General features: G+C 41.2%; 1 pseudogene; it reads right to left on the bottom strand.

Annotated features, from left to right (window-relative positions):
* Nucleotides 1-1,033: 1,033 nt before the first annotated feature.
* LOC101357393 (60S ribosomal protein L23a pseudogene) lies at nucleotides 1,034-1,508 on the bottom strand (annotated as a pseudogene).
* Between the last annotated feature and the right edge of the window lie 13,886 nt (nucleotides 1,509-15,394).

The following is a 15,394-nucleotide window of genomic DNA, read 5'->3' on the forward strand; positions in this document are numbered from 1 at the left end:
CAAAGTTCTGCCCATTGGGAGGATTTCCCTTCACCACTGTCCTTCAGGGAGGTCCCAGAAAGGGGCTGTACTGCTGCCACTGTCCACTTTCAAGTGGTGCCTGCATATCACGCAGAACCATCTGTAGACCAGGCACAAGTTTTCTCTTCTTCAGTCAACTAATTATAATGAACTCCCCATGAAGCCATAGGTGCCGACTGGGAGAAGGAAGGTAAATTGATGGGAGTGGAGATCATGGGCATTTGGGCTACTTCCTCATGCACCTTCCTTGTGCCTTCAGGTCCTGCTCGGACTCCATCTTGTATATACCACTTCCATTTAATGATGGAGTGCTGCTGTGCATGTCCAACTTTATGACTCTGTAGGTCAGACAACACCAAGTTCATGATGAGCAGCTCAGGTCACATGGTGACTTGGTGTCCCATGGTTAAGTGTTCAGTCTCTACTAAGGCTCAATAACAAGCCAAAAGCTGTTTCTCAAAAGGAGAGTAGTTATCTGCAGAGGATGGCAGGGCTTTGCTCCAAAATCCTAAGGGTCTTCACTGTGATTCACCAGTAGGGGCCTGCCAAAGACTCTGAACAGCATCTCTGTCTGCCACGGACACTTCAAGCATTATTGGATCAGCCGGATGATGTGGCCCAAGTTGTAGAGCTGCCTGCACAGCAGCCTGAACCTGTTGCAGAGCCTTCTCTTGATCTAGGCCTCACTCAAAACTGGCAACTTTTTGAGTCACTTGATAAATAGGCCAGAGTAGCACATCCAAATGAGGAATATGTTGCCTCCAAAATCCAAAGAGGCCCACTAGGTGTTGTGCCTCCTTTTTAGTTGGAGGGGAGGGGCAGATGCAATAACTTATCCTTCACTTTAGAAAGAATATCTCGAATGTCCCAGATCCCTGGATCCCTAGAAATTTCACTGAGGTAGAAAGTGCCTGAAGTTTTATGGGATTAATTTCCCATACTCTAGCACGCAAATTTTTTTTTTAAATGTGGTGAAAAAATTTATATTTAGAATTAGCCAGCTGGACTCAATTTATATGATCCCAATTTTGTTGGCAACATCCATAGCATCATAGTCAGGAGCCAGCTGAACATATGCCTTCTTCTCTCCATCAGGTCTGATCAAGGTGTTGACCTTGGCCACATCAATGTCATAGAGTTTCTTCACAGCCTGCTTGATCTGGTGCTTGTTGGCCTTGACATCCACAATGCACACAAGTGTGTTATTATCTTCTATCTTCCTCATGGCTGACTTAGTGGTCAGAGGGACTTGATGATGGCATAGTGGTCAAGCTTGTTTCTCCTGGGGGCGCTCTTCCGAGGGTATTTGGGCTGCCTTTGCAGCCTCAGTGTCTTGGGCTGCTGGAAGGTGGGTGAAGTGCGAATCTACTTTTTTTGTGACTGTGGACGCCTTTCAGCACTGCCTTCTTGGCCTTCAATGCCTTTGCTTTGGGTTCCGTTTTGGGAGGGGCAGGGGCTTCCTTCTTCGCTTTCGGCACCATCTTCATAGAAAGGGCACACAAATATTTTAACGGTAAGTCCAAAGTCATTGACATTTCTTCCTTACTAGGTCCAATCAGCATAATGTCATCAATGTAATAGACCAGAGTGACATTTTGTGGAAGGGAAAGACAATAAAGTTCCCTGTGGAATAAATTATTACAGAGGGCTGAAGAGTTGATATAGCTCTGAGGTAAGACACTGAAGCTTTATTGCTGGCCTTGCCGGCTGAAGGCAAACTGCTTCTGATGGTCTTTCAAAACAGGTATGGAGAAAAAGGCATCAGCCAGATCAATAGCTGCATACCAGCTATCTGGAGATACATTAATTTGCTCAAACAATGAAACCGCATCTGGAACAGCAGTTGCAATTGGAGTCACTGCCTAGTTAAGTTTGCAATAATCAACTGTCATTCTCCAAGATCCATCTGGTTTTTGCACAGGCCAAATAGGAGAGTTGAATGGGGATGTGGTGGGAATCACCATGCCTGCATCCTTCAAGTCCTTGATGGTGGCAGTAATCTCTGCAACCCTTCCAGGAATGCAGTTTTCCTTTTGGTTTACTATTTTCCTAGGTAGTGGCAGTTCTAAAGGCTTCCACTTGGCTTTTCCTACCATAATAGCCCTTACTCTACTTCAGGAATCCAATATGGGTGTTCTGCCACTTTCTGAGTATATCTATTCCAATTATGCATTCTGGAACGGGGGAGATCACTACATGATGGGTTTGGAGACCCACTGGACCTACTATGAAATGGACATGAGCCAAGACTCCATTAATAACCTAACTTCCATATGTCCCCACTCTGACTGGTGGGTCACAGTGACGTTTTGGGTCCCCTGGAATTAGTGTCAGTTCAGAGCCAGCATCCAGTAATCCACAAAAAGTCTGATTATTTCCATTTCCCCAATGAACAGTCTCTCTAGAAAAAACCATAGATCCCTTTGGGGAATCCTGGGAGAAAGATTAACAGTATAAGTTTTTTGCAGTGTAATGGAATCTTTCTTCAAGGGGATACAGCCTCCCCTTCATTCAAGGGGTTTTGGGTCTGTAAATTGGCTCAAGTCTGGGGATTGATTGAGGGGCCTGACTGTATTCTGACCATTCAAGTTGGACTGCTCTGCACTTGACCTAGAATTCTTCCACTTGTTTGGAACAAGTACATATTTAGTAGATTTTCTATTTCACTCCTAGGAACACCATGACTACGTAGCTAATACCATAAGTCCATATGAGTCAGACTACTCTGATTACTGCTGTGACTCCACTGTCCATTACAGTAACACATTCCCACCTTGTCTTTGTCAATTGAGTGCTGCCATTTGGGCCCTACTACCATGGTGTATAATTAGCAACACTGCAGTTAGGTGTCTTAATTCAGTTAGGGCAGTTCCCACTGTCAAATCCGACTTACATAAAATAGCAATCAGGACAGTCTTCAAGGATGCTGGGGTGCCCTTCACAAATTTGTTCCTCAAAGTTGTGGTAACAGGTGTGTCCTCTGAACACTCCATGTTTGGGTCTGTGGGTCTAACCTGATAAATTCACTCTAACATGCCAATTTCCCTAAGCCTTTGGATACCTTCTTCTACAGTATACCAAGGCAGGTCTGGCATTTCGATTTGATTTAGTGTAGGCCACCTCATAATCCATACTTCAGTGAACCAACCAAATAAAATATTAGATTCCTTCCTAACCTCTTAAGCTGAAACACTGAATGAAGAATCTGTGCTTAGTGGGCCCGTATCAATAAACTCAGACTGATCCATATTTATGTTCCTTACACCATTATCCCACACCCTTAATAGCCATTCCCACACATATTCCCCAGGTTTCTGTTTGTACATATTAAAAAAGTCAAGAAGTTCTTTTGGAGTGTAGTGTACTTCCTTCTTGGTCAGACTTTGTACTTCACCTTTTGGGGCTCGCTGGGACTTAAGTCCAGTTATAGGTCTAGAAGCCAAAATGGGTGGTGGGGATGTGTTTTGAGAACATTCAGCATTGTCTTGTAAGGCATCTGCCTCAGACGATGCCTCAGGCAATGACTCAGGCAAAGACATTCCAGACATAGCTGGGTTAATGTCATTAGACAGGGATGGAGGGGCTAATGATTTTACTGGGGAGGGTGGCTTAGCAGAAAAAGATGGAATGAGCTCTTCAGATGGGAGAGAGAGGGCTGGTTCTGTTGGTAAGAGTGATTCAATGTAATTTAGGGGCTCAGTGTCTCCAGCTTCCTGATTATCTGTCCGCATGTCCCCATCCCAAGTTTCAGGATCCCATTTCTTCCCAATCAAGACACTCACTGTAATTTCAGACACCAGTCAAGGTTGAGAATTCAACTGGCATTGTAATTCAGCCGCTTTTATGATAAGACTCTGGATTAGGCTTTTGGAAATATCAGCTCTGTTACCACAAGAAATAAGTCTTTCTTTCAAGGCACAAATGGAAACTTTGAGGTGTTTTATGCGGCACTGGAGCTGTGACTCTGAAGCCCTAAGCTCATCTCTTTCTTTCTCCACTTTGTCTACAGAAAATAAAACCAACCAACCAGCTTCCTTATACTTCTCATTGTGACCAAATTGTAGAAAGGTATCAAACATGTGATCATCCAGAGCCCCACCTTTCGCCAACATCTGATCTATTGGTGGTGATATTTTGTGTATTTCTATTGCCACCTCACGCCATGGATTAGCAGTGCCCTCTTTACTACTGGAAACAGAGTTATCAACATCTTTAGAAAACTCATCTTACAATTTTGTTTCTCTAGAACCACTCTAGGTACCAAATGTCTTAGGCTGGGTTTTCTAGAGAAACTACACCAGTAAAGCGTGTAAATATATATAGAGAGAAATTTATATCAAGGTAATGGCTCATGCAGTTGTAGAGGCTGGAACTTCCCAAGTCTGTGGGTCAGGCTGGAGGCTTCTCCTGATTCACATAGCCACAGGGGCTGCCAAACCCATGAATGGCAGGTCAGACAGCAGGACTCTGGCCCACAGGCTGTGAAGACTGACGAATCCCAAGATCAGCCAGCAAGATGGAGGGTATGCTCCTAGCTCAAGTCCCAAGAACTGGAGGTCAGATGAACATGAGCCAGCTGAGGGATCCAAAGTGAGCAAAAGTCTTGACAGAATGTCCACCTATATTGGATGCAGGCCACTCTCCCAAGGAAACTCCCTTTCAACTATTGGCTACTCACAGTAGATCCCATCATGGAGGTGATCCCATTGTATCAGATCTCATTATAGAGCTGATTACATCATTATATAACTGCCAAACTACATTATAACTGCCAAAGTATTGATAATCATGGCCCAGCCAAGCTGACACTCGACCTTAATGATCACGTGTAATATCCCTCTTTATGCCCGATGATTTTCCCTATTCTGAAGTCTACTTCGTCTGGTGTCTTTTGTTGCTTTTACCTTTTGGTTGAGAACCAGCCATCTTGTGTAGTACAGTCTGGGAATGGGTTAAGTCTCTTCCTTTGCTAGGTGTCTTAGTTATCTAGTGCTGCTATAACAGAAATACCACAAGTGGAAGGCTTTAACAAAGAGAAGTTTATCCTCTCACAGTCTAGTAGGCTAGAAGTCCGAATTCAGGGTGCCAGGTCTAGGGGGAAGGCTTTCTCTCTCTGTCAGTTCTCAGGGAAATTCCTTGTCATCAACCTTCCCCTTGTCTGGGAGCATCTCAGCACAGGAACCCCGGGTCCGAAGGATGCACTCTGCTTCTGGCGCTGCTTTCTTGATATGAGGTCCCCCGTCTCTCTGCTCGCTTCTCTCTTTCATATCTCAACAGAGACTGACTTAAGACACAATCCCATCTTGTAGATTGAGTCCTGTCCCATTAACATAACTTTCTGCAATCCTGCCTCATTAACATCATAGAGGTAGGATTTACAACACAGAGGAAAGTCACATTCGACGACAGAATGGTGGACAATCACACAATACTGGGAGTCATGGCCTAGCCAAATGGATACACATTTTGTGGGGACACAATTCAATCCCCTACCACTAGGCCTATAGTGTGGAGGGTTGAAGTAATCTAGTTAGGAGTTGAGCTAAACTTGTACAGCCTGTCTGTGCCCCCTGGTCCTGCTTATGCTTGATTTCACTTTACTATGGAGTTCTGCTGGCCTTGCCTGACTTTGGTGGGTCTGATAGTATCTAATGCATTGTGAGAAGTTCTGGTCACATGTTCACTTAACGTCCCATGCTCAGTTTCTACCAGAGCCCAGTAGCTTAACATCAGCTATTTTTTTTATAATGGTTATAGTTCTCTGCTGAAGATATCATATTCTTGCTTCAGAACCCTAAAAGACTGAACTAGGATATTTCTATCGGACTTAGTAAAGACTCCACACAGCATTTTTTTCCAATCATTGATACCTCTGGAACCATGAGGTCTGCTGGATCTTAAGGCTGAGGTAACAAGGCTGCTTGCACTAGTCTGAACCTGCTTTAGAGCCCATTCTTGCTCTGGGTCCCACTCAAAGCTATCAGTCTTATAAATTACCTGATAAATCAGCTAGAGCAGCATTTCCAAGTTTATTCATATACTGGAGTACTATATATCAGTGAAAATGATTGAACTACCATCATGTGTAAATCTCAAAAACATAACATTGAGTAAAATTACAAGTTGCAAAAGAGTACACATAGTATAATACCATTTATATAAAATGCAAACACAAAATTTAATAGGTAGTTGAATTGTTGCTTACTAACAAAGAATTATAAATAAAAGTTTCAAATTGATGTTATTCATGGTAAGGGGAAAAGATTAGAAAAGAACACATACATAATGTCTTATTTCTTAAATTGGATGGCCAGTACGTGAGTATTTATATTTAACAGTTTTTCTACCTTATATACACATTACGTAATTTGTTTCCAGGTTTTTCAAGTGTGCTGCTACAAGAATTTTTGTAAATAACACACAGTTTCTGTCAACAAAATCATATCATGATGACCTCAATTCTAAATACCCGTTTTTAAAATACTTTCTCCAAACAAATTTGTGGTTGTCAAGGGTTAGGGATGGTGGGGGAGGGGTGGTGTGACTACAACGGGGTGGCATGAGGGAGATCTTTGTGGCGATGGAACTGTTCTATATCTTGATTGTGGTGATGATTACATGAATCTAAACATGTGGTGAAGAATATTGAATATACCATGGACTGCCAGAAGAACAAAGCAATCTGTCTTGGAAAAGTACAGCCAGAATGTTCCCTAGAAACAAGAATGGAGAGACTTTGCCTCACGTATTTTGGACGTGTTATCAGGAAGGACCAGTCCCTGGAAAAAGACTTCATGCTTGGTAACACAGAGACGCAGCAAAAAAGAGGAAGACCCTCAACAGTATGAGTTGACACAGTGGCTGAAACAATGGGCTTAAACATAGCAATGATTGTGAAGATGGTGCAGGATGGGGCAGCATTTCGTTCTGTTGTAGGTAGGGTTGCTACGAGTCAGAACCGACTTGATGGCACCTAACAACAACAACACGTGATAAATTGACACAGAACTATACACACACCTTGTACCAATGTCAGTGTTCTGGTTTTGATATTGTAATATTGTGAAGTAACATGACTATTGAGGGAAACTGGGTAAAGGATACTTGAGACCTCGCTATATCACCTTTGCAACTTCCTGTGAATCTATAATTATTTTAAAATAAAGTTTTTTTTTAAGAAAAATTCTCTCCATAGCACAAGATTCTTTTAAAAAGCAGTTCCTGTCTCACTCACTATTAAAATATCACATTTACTTTGAATGAAAAACTAGATGGTGCCCGGCTACCACCACCGACTGCTCTGTTAGGGGTCACAATGGAGGGTAGTCTGCTTCCATAGAGATTTACAGCCTTGGAAACTCTATGGGGTCACTATGAGTAGGAATCAACTTGATGGAAGTGGGGTTTTTTGGATATAGGGCAAAATAACACACATGAGGAAACTGCTTCTTAGTTCAATCATATATATAAGACTAAATGGGCACACTAGCCCAAAAGCAAAGACAAGAAGGCAGGAAGGGACAGCAAAACTGGACAAATGGAAACGGAGAACCCGGGGTGGAGAAGGGAGAGTGTTGACGCATTGCGGGGTTGGCAACCAATGCCACAAATCAATCTGTGTACTGTTTACTAAGAAACTAATTTGCTCTGTAAACTTTCACCTAAAGCACAATTTAAAAAAATTAAATGTTTATTCGAAACTATCTGATGCATAGTATACCCTTAGAGACTGCTTTTCATCTCAGAAAGAATTGACACATTTTTGCATAGGCAAATGCATAATTCATCTGTAAGTTCAGAATCTCTTTTAGGTGTTTGATCAGGAGGTACCAGCCACCCTCTGTGAACTGCAGAGAGGTGGGAATACCAAAGACTTACTGTCACTCATCCTGCTGAGCATCTGCCTTTGCCTACTTCAGTTCTGAATCTACGTGCTCTTTTCTTGCAGAGTGAGTCCATTCAGTCCTCAGAGCTAGAGTCATTTTTTTAACACAGAGCATTGTACACTGGGTCTACTTGATGCAAGTCATGTTCATGGCCCCAAAGGGCTGGTTCCTGAAACTCCTGAATTGTTGAGAATCTCTCTTAGAACTTAGTTCCAAAATAAAATTTGCTCTTACTTATCGAAATCAGATGTCAAACTCTTCCTGCCAGTAGACTGAAAGGTATACTCATACCAGTTGCTGTCAAGTAGACCCTGACTCATGACAACCGCATGTGTGTTACAGAAGAACTGTGCTCCATAGGGTTTTTAATGGCTGATATATCAGAAGTAGATTGCAAGGCCTTTCTTCTGAAGTGCCTCTGGGTAGCAGCTGAGCACATTAACTGTCTGTACCACACAGGGACTCCAAACTGAAAGACGGCCTTTTTAGTCTTCCTGAAAGGGTTGAAATTTCTTACCGTGTTGTTGCTGCTATAAAATGTATTTACATCTTTGCCAGGCTGAATCATAGAAATAAATTTAGGAGATCAAAAGAACACTCCATTTTTCACCTGTTGTCTCATGCAATTAGTATTATTTTTTATTGTATTTTAGATGAAGGTTTACAGAATCAATAGTTTCTCATGCAATTATTAATTTAAGTAATTATCTTGAGTCACCCCTGCTTTTGTGTGTGTATATATGTGTTTGTGTGATGTGTGGTGAAAATATACACAGCAAAACATACATCGATTCAACAATTTCTACATGTACAATTCAGTGACACAGATTACATTCTTCAAGTTGTGTGGTCTTTCTCCCTATCCTTTTCCAAGTTATTCTATCGCCACTAACATAAGCTCACTGCCCCCTAAACAAAAGCTCCCCCTTTTCCCTCCCTCCCACCCCTGATAACCACAATTTTTGACTTTTATATGTTTTCTAATTTTATATAAGTGAAATTATATGCTTTTCACATCTTGACTTAATGAAGTTTCCATCTTGTACATATTTTATGAACTGGGTCAGTAATTTGATTGATTTGTCTGAAAATCAGAGGCTTTTTCAGACTAGTGCTTTAATTAGCCCTGCCCTAAGGGAGGTTTTGTGGTAAAAATACATATAACAAAGGTACTCTTTTTCATTTGTCTGTTTGTTTGTTTTTATTTTAATGCAAAAAACTTTTAACATAAGGGGTTACAGTGATGTTTTGGAGTCTGAAAGATTTCTTTAAAATCTTATTTCTTTCTACTGCAAGTCATGTTCATTGTCACAAGGTGGTGGTTTACTCAAGGGAAATCCCTCTGAGATCCAAATTGGATACTAGGAGCATTTTCTTTATTAAAATATTTCAGAACTGGTGTGATCGTGTAAAACAAGAATGAGCCTACTCACTTTAAGAGCAAAGCATAAACCAAAGCAGGTTAACTTTCCCTGGTAACTTCCAGTTTTTCATCCTGGACAATTGATACAGATATACATGTATATACATAGATAGATAGATAGATAGATAGATAGATATGTGTATATCTATGGCTTTTTCTAGCTTGATACTTCTTTGCTGCCAGACATAATGTTTTCCTTTTTTCTGTAAATAACAGCATGTCCCTACTATGACTTGCTCTGAGGAAGGCAGCTAAGAGTCGCAGAACAAGGAGCTTTAGAGTCAGACAGACTAGGGGTAGATCCTGAATCTACCTCCTACTCCTGTGTGAGTCTGGGTAAGTTACTTCAGCTTCCAGATCCTCTGTTTCCTCAACTTTAAAGTGGGGAATATAATACCCACCTTTCAGGAATGTTGTGGAGAGAAATAACATCTTTCTAAGTTTCTTGACATGTAGGCCTCAGGCGTTAAAGCCATTATTACTATTATTGTTGCTGCTGCTTCTGTTATTATTGCTATCACTGTTAAGGTATCATGCTCCCTTTTCATAGTGTAAAAACATTCTGGGAAGCTTCCCAGTCAAGGGTCTCAATGGTCAGCTCTCCCCCATCCCCTTGCATCCAGACAATTTGATTCCTTTTCCTCAGTCAGTAGAGGTGATGAGTGTTGCTTCTGGGCCCAGTGGTTAAGTATCAAATGTGGAATTCTCTACAGTCTGCCCATCTGTCAGCTTGATGTCACAGGGTGACTTTAATTACCAGAAAGAAGTTTTTAAATTTTGATGTTTAGTTTACTGATTTTAATTTTATGTTTATTACTTTCTTTGTCCTGTCTAAGAAATCTTTGCTTACGTCCAGGTCATGATGATGTTCCTCTTACTTTCTTCTAGAAATTATTAAAAAAGTTATAATTACATTTAGGTCTATGGTCCATCTCAAATTCCTTTTTATTTTCTGTTTTACTGTATATATTTTTTGGTGGTACAATACACAGGTAGTCCCCAACTTAGGAAGGGGTTCCATTCCGATGACTCCGTTCTAAGTCGGTTCTGATGTAAGTCAAATAAATTTTTTTTTTTAGTTTTCATTATTGCCGCTATATGGCAGTGTTCTGAACAGTGTGATCATTAAGGTTGTATGGAAACTTGGCTAGGCATGATTCTCAGCGTTTTGGCAGTTATGATGTAGTTTGGCAGTCCTATAATGATGTGATCACCTCTATGATGAAATTTGATACAATGTGATCATCTCCATGATGGGATCTGCAGTGAGTAACCAATCAGTTGAAAGGGAGTTTCCTTGGGGGCGTGGACTGCATCCAATATAAGTGGACTTTCTGGCAAGGCTCGTGGGCTTTTGCTCACACTGGATCCTGCAGCTCGCTCCTGTTCATCTGACCTCTGGTTGTTGGGACTTGAGCTAGTAGCTTTCCTGTGATCTTGCCTACCCATCTTAGGATTCGTTGATCTTTGCAGCCTGTGAGCAAGAGCCCTGCTCTCTGACCTGCCAATCATGGGTTCGCCAGCCCTTGTGGCTATGTGAATCAAGAGAAGCCTTCATCCTGACCCATGTTCCAGCTCTACAACTACATGAACCATTTCCTTAATATAAATTTCTCTCTCTAGCCTTGAATAAATAAAGCATTACTCAAGAAGAAGAACAAAGTGGGAGGCCTCACACTACCTGATTTTAGAACCTATTATACCACCACAGTAGTCAAAACAGCCTGGTACTGGTAGAACAAAAGATACACAGACCAATGGAACAGAACTGAGAATGCAGACATAAATTTATCCATCTATGAGCAGCTGATATTTGAGAAAGGCCCAAAGACCATTACTTGGGGAAAAGACAATCTCTTTAACAAACGATGCCGGCATAACTGGATATCCAACTGCAAAAAACTGAAACAAGACCCATATCTCACACCATGCACAAAAACTAACTGAAAATGGATCAAAGACTTAAATATAAAATCGAAAACGATAAAGATTATGGAAGAAAAAATAGGGACAACACTATAAGCCCTAATATATGGCATAAACACAATACAGACTATAAGTAACAATGCACAAGCATCAGAAGAGAGACTAGATAACTGGGAGCTCCTAAAACTCAAACAATTATGCTTATCAAAAGACTTCACCAAAAGAGTAAAAAGACATCCTACAGACTGGGAAAAAAAATTTTGGCTAGGACAAATCTGATCAGTATTTAATCTCTAAAATCTACAAGATACTGCAAAACCTCAACAACAAAAAGACAAATAACCCAATTAAAAAATGGGCAAAGGATATGAACAGGCACTTCGCCAAAGAGGATATTCAGGCGGCTAACAGACACATGAAGAAATGCTCACAATCATTAGCCATTAGAGAAATGCAGATCAAAACTACAATGAGATATCATCTCACCCTAACAAGGCTAGCACTAATCAAAAAAACACAAAATAATAAATGCTGGAGAGGTTGTGGAGAGACTGGAACACTTATACACTGTTGGTGGGAATGTAAAATGGTACAACCACTTTGGAAATTGATTTGGTGCTTCCTTAAAAAGCTAGAAATAGAAGTACCAAAGGATCCAGCTATCCCGCTCCTTGGAATATATCCTAGAGAAATAAGAGCTGTCACATGAATAGACAGATGCACACCCATGTTCATTGCAGCACTGTTCATAATAGCAAAAAGATGGAAACAACCTAGATGCTCATCAACAGATGAATGGATAAATTATGGTATATCCACACAGTGGAATACTACACAATGATAAAGAACAACAATGAAGCCGTGAAACATCCTATAACATGGAGGAAACTGGAACTCATTATGCTGAGTGAATTTAGTCAGTCACAGAATGACAAATATTGTATAAGACCACTATTTAAGAACTCAAGAAAAGATTTAAACACAGAAGAAAACATTCTTTGATGGTTACGAGGGTTGGGAGGGAGGATGAGGGTTATTTACTAACTAGATAGTAGATAAGAATTATCTTAGGTGAAGGGAAGGACAGCACACACAATGGGGGAAGTCAGCACAACTTGACTAAACCAAAGCTAAGAAGTTTCCTGAATACAATCAAACACTTTGAGAGACAGAGTAGCAGGGGTAGGGGTCTGGGGACCATGGTTTCAGAGGACATCTAGGTCAATTGGCATAACAAAGCTTTTTTTTTCCTTTTTTTTTTAATTGTTGTAATTAATGACGTTTACATTTCAAGTTAGTCTCCCATACAAAAAAAAAAAAAATTTTTTACATACATTGTTATGAGACCCCAACTGCTCACCCGATTCTGCAACAGCACACTCCTCCCCTTTTCCCCTGATCCCCCAGGAACATTCAACCAGCTCGTAACTCTCTCTGCCTTCCCATCTCACCTCTGGACAGAAGCTGCCCCTTTGGTCTCTGGTATCTACTTGACTAAGAGGCACAGTCTTCACGAGTATCACTTTATGTCCCACAGTCCAGCCCAATCCCTGTCTGAAGAGTTGGCCTTGGAAATTGTTTTAGTTCTAGGCTGATAGAGAGTCCAGGGGCCATGCTTTCCGGGGCACCTCCAGTCTCAGTCAGACCATTAAGTCTGGCCTTCTTACTAGAATTCGAGTTCTGCATCCCATCCTTCTACTGCTCCATCAGGGACACTCTGTTGTGTTCCCTGTCAGGGCGGTCATTGGTGGTAGCCGGGCAACATCTAGTTCTTCTGGCCTCAGGCTGATGAAGTCTCTGGTTTATGTGGCCCATTCTGTCTCTTGGGCTAATACTTCCCTTGTGTCTTTGGTGAATTGGCGTAACAAAGCTTATTAAGTAAATGTTCTGCATCCTACTTTGGTGAGTAGCATCTGGGGTCTTAAAAGCTAGCAAGCGGCCATCTAAGATGCATCAATTGGTCCCAACCACGTGGAGTAAAGGAGAATGAAGAACTCCAAAGACACAAGGAAAGTTTTAGCAGTGGAGCTCTTAACCACTGCGCCACCAGGGCTCCATACATATATAGTACATATATATATATATATATGTATTCTAACTTCTTTAGAGTTCTCTTCCCACACAGCACATCCCCCACTGGCAGCTTCCCCCAATACACCAGAGAGTGAGTTCCCAGTGCACCACCCCTGTGGGCAGTTTTCCAGCAACTTCAATGGGGTGGCACCTTTCCATGAATGGCTTCCCTCAACACTTAAGAGGAAGACTTTCCGGTGAAGTTCATCTGCATGGAACTTCAGTGAACTTCTTCATCATCCAGTGGATCATGGCTGCACTCTCCAACAAGGTATGGATCTCAGCCTCGAGACAGAAAGTGGGAGTTGGGATCTTATCCTGATTTTTTCCTTCCTTGTTTGCTCTGCCTGCCCTAGAGGGAGTGGCTGTTTCCTCTAATTTATATCTGTCTTATCTATCTAGATATATATACATACATATATATAATCTTCTAAATTCTTCAGAGTTCTTTTTCCCCCTTAGTTGGTAATTCTCTTTTATATGTAATCATTCTTTTTATTAAAATTTCCCTCTCCAAATTACTGTGTAGTTTCTGTCTTCTGAGTGAGCCCTGACTGATACATGGATATACAATTTTATACTTCTACCAGTAGTGTACAAGAGTTTCAGTTCTTCACTATCAGTTATTTTAAAGCCCTTGTCTACTAACTCCAACCTCTGGATGATCTGTGTGTCTGCTTCTGTCGCCTGTTTCCCTTCTTGCTTATGAACTATATCTTCATGACTCCTCACAGGCCTATTTTTTACTATATGCAGACATTGTATATATAAGGGGCATAGAGACTTCAGGTGATGTAATTTGCCATAAAGATGGTTCCCTCTTTCTTCTTGTGAGAAAATGGGGGTGAGGAATTGATCACTTCAGTCCAATAAAGCTGGATTGGGACTAGGTTTCAATTTATAAGACTCAATCTATCCCTGGTTTATCCCTATTCATAGCATGTGATCTTCCTGGGCTTTTGATTGACAGCCTCACAGATCTCTCTATCCTTAGCTGTGAAAAGCTGGAGATTCAGCTCTGCCACCCTAGAAGTTCCCAATCCAGCTGTACAGACTCTGTTCCCATGCAACTTCAAAATCTGGCAAATGTCTTAATGGGGAATTGGTCTTGTGTTTGAGGCAGGCCCTTCCTCCTTGACAAGCATTTGTTTTGTAAGTACTGGTAAAGATTTAATTCTGCTTCTTAGATGAATTCTCAGGCCCAGAACTCATCAAATGTCCTGTGGAGAAAACTGTTTGCATGTTTAAGACCCCCTGTATTCCACTCTGTCATTCCTGTACCATGTATCACTAAAAGCTTTGCTGGTTTCTCTTTCCTCCATTAAAAACCCTCTTTCTGGGCCAAGCCTGATCACTAGCCAGTGCCTCAAATTGGCCAATGTTCCCGGGGGGTGGGGGGCAGGGGAGGAGGACATCTGGAGAGCTTCATCTCACTCTGTTGCAGTTGGAGCATTGACCTGACACGACCTACTACATTCTACCCAGAAGTGGAAATCTCCTAGGCCTTGGCAATTCAAAATTCTTTTCAAGTAACTATCTCTCACATGTACTTTAAAATATTAGAGATGACTTATCTTTCTTGAAAAGTTTCTGAGGTGTCATTACCCTGAGCTTCTGGGTGTCAACATATACTGTTTTTCAACCTGTTGGTGGATTGAAAACCCATCAGTGCATCATGAAATCCATTTAGTAGATCTTGACAGTATTTACAAAAGTAAAATAGAAAAGATTAGAATGCATCACATATAGTAAAGTATTGTTTTATGAAACTTTTATTTCACTCGTGTTTATATAGTGTGTGTGTTCTAGTTTGCAATGTAAAACCTATTTCTTCCTATAGAGTGCAGCCAGGGGCAGATTAACTTGAAGCAAGTTACTCACAGGCGTACATTAAGCAAGGTACGATGTGGTGAAAAACAGGTGATATTGTTCATTAAGTAAGCACAAGTAAGCCCATGCTTACCTTGCTTATTGGGTAATCCATCCCTGGTTGTAGCCCAAAATGTTTAAAAGCCACTGGACTTGAGTTTAAATGGAGGAAGAGTCAAAGGGGAGAAAAAGGAAT

The sequence above is a fragment of the Trichechus manatus genome, unplaced genomic scaffold (genome assembly GCF_000243295.1).
Source record: "Trichechus manatus latirostris isolate Lorelei unplaced genomic scaffold, TriManLat1.0 scaffold00084, whole genome shotgun sequence".
Taxonomy (NCBI): Eukaryota; Metazoa; Chordata; class Mammalia; order Sirenia; family Trichechidae; genus Trichechus; species Trichechus manatus.